The sequence below is a fragment of the Elephas maximus genome, chromosome 11 (genome assembly GCF_024166365.1).
Source record: "Elephas maximus indicus isolate mEleMax1 chromosome 11, mEleMax1 primary haplotype, whole genome shotgun sequence".
NCBI lineage: Eukaryota > Metazoa > Chordata > Mammalia > Proboscidea > Elephantidae > Elephas > Elephas maximus.
In genome coordinates, this window is record NC_064829.1 from 74,469,097 (window position 1) to 74,475,891 (window position 6,795).

Consider the following 6,795-nt stretch of genomic DNA (forward strand, 5'->3'; position numbering starts at 1 on the left):
GAGTTACTTTCTGTATATGGTGTCAGGTAGGGTTTCAGGTTGTTGATTTACTCATTCATTTATAGTATATGGCTATCCAGTTGTTTCAGCACTATTTATAGAAAAGATTAGCCTTTTCTCCTTGAATTGTATTTTTTAAATTGTCAAAGTTAAAGTGCCCATCTATGGCTGTTCTATTTCTGGACTCTCTATCATGTTCCCTTTATTTCTATGTCTCTTTACTCCAATACCACACTTACTTGATTAATGTAGCTTTATCAATATATTAATCAGCTTTAACATAGTGTTGAAAACATATAGTGCAATTCTTCCAACTTTTTCTTCTTTTTTGAAGTTGTTTTGGTTATTCTAGGTCCTTTGCTTTTCCATATAAATTTTAGAAATGGCTTGTAGATTTCTACAAAACAAAAGCATTCTGGGGTATGATTTAGATGGCGTTTAATTTATTTGGGGAGAATCAACATTGTAACATGATTGTTGTTTAATTGATGAATGTATCACTGTAGTTATTTAGATCTCATACCAAGTAGTCTTAAGATGGGATCTGAACCCACAAATGTGGGCACCATATGAAGATATCAGTCTTGGAAGCTTAGGAATGAGGGACTTGGTCCTGAAAGAGGATATCTAGGTGATGTAAAAAAAAAAGATATACCATAGTATATTTCATAGTCCAACCTGTGTCACTTGGATCCATTGCTTCATGTAATAATCTCTATAGTCCAATCTGTGAACAGTTCCTCCAATATTCTGTTTGTCTCTTAGCCATATACCTGAGGCAGCATAACTCTGAGAAAAATATCACATCAGATGAAGCAGCCGTAACTGGTGAAGTTTGCAGGAGTACTACCAACATCTGCTTCCTGCATCCTTTAGGTTTTTAAGTGTGGCACTAATTCCTCTACCTAGAGCGTGTTACCATTTTTTATTCTACTTGACCTTCTCTACTGTGGTAACACTTAAGTGAGAGTTCTCAGTCCAAGGAAAAAGTATAGGGATTCTCCAGATTTTCCAAGTGAAACCATTGTAAGTATTTATTCGTATACCAGAAAAATATCCACTTGATGGGTGTGTGCACCTTGGGACCCCACTGTGACTGAGACTTGGGCCAGAATTCCACATACTATGCCCACTAAATGCACATTCTCATACGGAGGCCATTGTAGCAATTCAAGTCCCTGGCTATCAATGTCACCTTGGACAGTGTGTTCAATATAGAAATACTTTATAACTTTTTTCATTTTTAAAAATGTGAAAAGAAAAAAATAACAAAGGACCTAGATTCTAGCTTCCTCTAAATCTTGGGATGCTTATAGGTTTTTCTTTTATAAATCAGAGAGAAGACAAATGAGTTTGAGTGTATATATATTATATATATATACACAAATTTTATACATGTGTGTGTATAAAAAAAATTTTATATATATATACACACACATATATATTTAAAATAGCCGAATATGGACTTATTTTTTATCTTATTTCCATTCCAGAAAGTTCAAGTTAAATATTTGTAGTTATTTTTTTCTTTGTTAACATATATATTAAACTTCTCTTCTTTTATATATTTTATGAACACAATTTCTGTGAACTAGTTCTCCATTTTCACTGTTTATATTCCCAGTTTCTCTTTTATACCTGTATACTTTGCTGTTATTTCAATTTCTAAGTGAAATTTGTATTATCTTTTTGTGATATTTTTCAAGAAATTGTTTGTAGGTCAATATCCTCGTGTTCTCTGCAGATATTGTCATTTTCCTCAATAAGGCCTTTAACAGGCTCTTTCTCCATGAACTGCAGCTTGCAGCGAGACTAACAGGCTTTTGAAGTTGCTTGTTAGATTTTCTTTGATGTATTTCTGAAGATTGTAGAGAACACAATCAACCCCTAGTGTGTTCATATATGTTTTGATGTCTTTTCAAATCCAATTTTTGTTTCTAAAGTAGAGAAGTTCACAACCCTATTTCTAGCAGTTTCTATCCTTCTGAAAGAACATCTTTCAGACTTTTGCCTTCATCACTGTGATAGGTTTCGAATGCTTATTGTGTTCCTTACAACTGAAAATCGAAATATTATAATATTTAACTATGCTTGTAAGAAAGCTAAATGCATTCAAATACATCATTGTTATTTAAAATTTTGTGATTTCTTCAGAGTTTATAGTCATTTAAAAGTTACTCTGGATAAAAGCAAACTGATGAAAAAGCTGGAGTAATAAGCACCCTAATAGAAGAGGATTTGTGTTTTGGGTGATTTTACTAAGAGTGGGGAATATTTCTAACTAAGTACTCCAAAAAGAATCTTTATGAGTAAATAGGTTACTGATTGGTAGCTCTTACTTTTGGGATATAATGGGTCATTATCATTAGTTATGTTCCCCAAATCATAGCTTCAACTCTAATAGGAGTTCTAATAGGACGTTCCTCTCCTTCTTCCTCTCTCATCTTTTGTTCTATTATAGGTTAAATATCAGTGAAACTCCATTACGCTACCACTTAATTCACAACACAGACAATAATCATATGCATAATGGGCAAATGTTTCAGGGAAAGTCAAACGATAGGATTTCCAAAGATTTGTCTAATTACGTCAGTCTAGTGACTCTATTTTTTTTTTTTTTTTAGTGACTCTATTAAATAAATAAATGGTTGTTTATAAGTAATTCCTACTGTAATGTAACTCCTATTGGTTCTTCATACAGTTAGGCTAATTGTATTTGTTGAAAATGCACTTCTACTTACTAGAAATGAAAACAACTAAGCCCAGTAGTTCATGGTTCAGGGCTTAGGTTTTCTGTACCTGGCTTTATAAGTGACAACTCAAGTCAACTGTCCACCTGTTTCCCCCTTGTGTTCTTCAACTTGAAGCCTAATATCAAGAAGAACCAACAAGTCTAAAACCAGGAGCAATCTTGTTTTCCAGAAGTTCTTTTCTAATATGACATCCTCAACGAAGCTTGGCTAAGTGATTTTCTTCTGAAGTCCCACACGTATATAGATAGCTATATTGCATTTCTTATCATTGTATTTATTTTACTCCTTTACATATGTTTCTCCATAAGTAGCTTATTATGAAGAAATGTCTTAAAATAAAACTATGCCTTCATCATTTATCCATATTACTTACCATATCCTAGATCAATAGATGCCCAATAAGTGCTAATATATTTATTTCAGTGAATGTTGTTGTTTATTAAGCTTTCTGCCAGGGTGACTAATTAGCAAACCTGTCTGCTACTTCACTCAGAATCAGAGCTGGAGAAACTATAAAGAGAAAGCATAAATCCAAGAAATAAAACAACAACAACAAAAAAAAAACCATACGGAGTGTCTGCCTTGGCCAAAGCCTACTACCACCTCTTCATGTTCCTGCTGATTGGGACTCAGGGGTGGGCAAGACTTGTCTGATCATTCTCTTTGCAGAAGATAATTTCAACAATATTTACTTCTCCACCGTCAGAATTGACTTCAAGATTTGCACTGGGGACATACAGTGAAGAAGATCAAACTGCAAGTTTGGAACAGAGTTGGCTAAGAGCAATTCAAGATAATAATTACCACCTCTTACCTGATCATGGGGCCACGGGCATTACCGTAGTATATCATAACACAGATGAAAAATCCTTCCAGAATATACAGAACTGAATGAAGAGCATCAAAGAGAATGCTTCAACTTGAATGGAACACCTCTTGCTGGGAAGAAGTGTGACATGGAGGCCAGGAGGAAGGTGCAGAAGGAGAAGGCTGGTAAGTTGGCTTGGTAGTGTGTAATCAGATCTTTTGAGACAAGTGTGAAATCCAGTATGAATGAGCATGAGGCCTTCAGTTCCCTGGCCTGGGACATCTTGCTCAAGTCAGGAGTCTAGAGACTGGGAAACAACAACAAGCCCACCAGCACTGACCAGAAAACCTGTGGCAAGAAAGACACCAACAAGTGCTCCAAGTGCTGAGGACCCCTGCTCCCTCTACCCTGAGGCTGGGTGCTGAGCTTGTGGAAGGCAGGGCTGAGGGGCTGGGCAGGGGAGAAATAGCTAATGGGGCTTAGAGGAGTAAACGAGTATATGGTAGGGAAAATGAGGAGAAAATAGAGAAGAAATAAAGGGAGGGGTAGCAGGTAACAGGGAAAGAAGAAAAAGAGGTAGAATAGAGAGGGAAGGAGAGACAAGGAGAAGGTATGAAAGAATTGAGAAAGTGAAAAAAGGTGAGAAGGCATAGGAAGAGAGGAAGGAAAGACAGATGGCCCCAGACTGCCCTGGGTTTCCAGGGAAAACCTAAATGTAAATATATTGATTTATTATGTTACTAAATCAGGTTTTAGGGCCCTGTGAGTGGCTGACTCAGCACCACCCTCTGAAATTCAGTCCTATCCTGTCAGTCTGCATGTTCTTTCTCAATATTAAAGGCCACTATTTGCAACCACCCACACGCACACAATAAACCATGAGAATTCCCTGAAATGTGGAGGCAGAAAGGAAAGGTCAATATAAAAACATCCAGGGTATTTCAAATGCGTATACATATACATACACGCATATGTGTGTATATATATATATATATATATACACACACATACACACATACATACATATACATGTATGTATGTGTGTGTGTATATATATATCTTTGTGTGTGTATATATATATATCTTTGGGGGAAACATCAACCTAATTATAAAGGAAATCACTGAAGAATTATAGTACATTAAAGACAAAAACTTGGGGTCTACAAAGTGAGGAGTGAAAATACAAAGCAGAGAAGAATTTATTTTTGCAATACGTATGATAGACCATGAACATAAATAGTATCTACAAAAAAATAGGAAAAAGACAAATATCAACCTCCACCCACCCCAGAGTAGGCACAATACTTGAAAATGACTTCCCAAAAGGAGATGCTCAAATGCCCATTAACCATGTGAAAAGGTGCTCAATCTCATTAGTACTCTGGGGGAATGTAAATTAAAACTCTGATTAGACACCAGTGTTCAAAATCGCTAAAATTAAAGCCTAAGATACCAAGTGTTGTAAAGCAAGTTGAATGCCTGAAACAGCTCTACCTAATTGTTGCAATATAAATTGTTATAATCATTTTAGAAAATGATTTGGTATTATCCGTTAACATAGATCACTGGCCTACCATATTACCAGCAATTCCATTCCTGGGTATGTTTCCAGTAGCATTGTACACGTGTGTACCATATATTCTTAATGGTAGCCCTATTCACATTAACAACAAAAAATAATTGGAAACAAATGCCCAACAATAGCAAAATGCATAAATTGCAATATATTCGCTCAGTGGAATTCTGTGCAGTAATGGAAATACATATACTGCTACTCCACTCAAAGTCATGAATGTGTTTCACAAACATAACGGTAAGCAAAAGAAGACACATATAAATGCATGCTACATGATTCAAGAGATCCAGAGAGAAAACTGCAGAAGCAGAATGCCAAATGTTGCCAGGCCAGGAGACCTGTTTCACCAAATAAATGGACCAAGCTCCTAGCTGGAGAATAGTCTGAGAAATCTTAAGGCTGAAATTTATCTGGAATTTTGGTGTGTATTTCATAACCATAAATGAATGGATAATGTTACACCACAGAACTTTAGAAATTCATTTCTTATAACACTTTATATAATGAATAAAGTATTTTTAGGAAAAAGAGGATCATCAATTTTGCCTTTGCATATTAGAAACAACGCTGGAGATCAAATGATAGAATTTTGTAAAATCAACTACCTATTCATTGGAAATACCTTTTTTTCAACAACATAAACAGTGACTATACACATGGACTTCACCAGGTGGAATACACAGGAATCTGTGGAAAGAGATGATGGAGAAGCTAATATTATCAGTCAGAACAAGGTTAGGAATTGGCTGGGGAATAAACCATTAATTTCTCAGATTCAAGTGCAAGTTGAAGCTGAAGAAAATCAAAACAAGTCCATGGGAGCCAAAGTACGACCTTGAGTATATCACCCCTAAACTTGGAGACCATCCCAAGAAAAGATTCAAAGTGTTGAACACTAATGACTGAAGACCAGAGGAGTTGTGGGATGACATCAAGGACATTATACATGAAGAAAACAAAAGATCATTGCAAAGACAGGAAATAATGGATGTCAGAAGTGACTTTGAAATTGGTTCTTGAAATAGACTAGCTAATGAGAATGGAAGAAGAGGTGAAGTAAAAGAGCTGAATGAAAAATTTCAAATGGCAGCTCGAGAAGACAAAGTAAAGTATCATAATGAAATATACTAAGACCTGGAGCTAGAAAACCAAAAGGAAAAACATACTCTGCATTTCTCGAGTTGAAAGAACTGAAGAAAATTCTCAAGGCTTGAGTTGCAATTTTGAAAGATTCTATGGCAAAATATTGAATGACTCAGGAAGCATCAAAAAAAGACGGAAGGAACACACAGAATCACTGTACCAAAAAGAAGTGGTCAAAGTTCAACCATTTCAGTAGGTAGCATATGATCAAGAACTGATGGTATTGAAAGAAGAAGTTAAAGTTGCACTGAAGGCACTGACAAAAAACAAAGCTCCAGGAATTGACAGAATTCCAATTGAGAAGTTTCAACAAAGGGCTGCAGAGCTATAGGTGCTCACTCATCTATGCCAAGAAATTTGGAAGACAGCTGGCCTGCTGACTGGAAGAGATCCGTATTTGTGCCCATTCTAAAGAAATGTGATCCAAGAGAATGTGGAAATTATTAAACAATAGCATTAAAATCACATGCAAGGAAAATTTTGATGAAGATAATTCAAAAACAGTTGCAGCAGTA

At 35.7% G+C, this 6,795-nt stretch overlaps 1 pseudogene; it reads left to right on the forward strand.

Annotated features, from left to right (window-relative positions):
• Positions 1-3,949, forward strand: part of LOC126086140 (ras-related protein Rab-13-like) — a 43,292-nt pseudogene extending 39,343 nt beyond the window's left edge.
• The last annotated feature ends 2,846 nt before the right edge of the window (positions 3,950-6,795 follow it).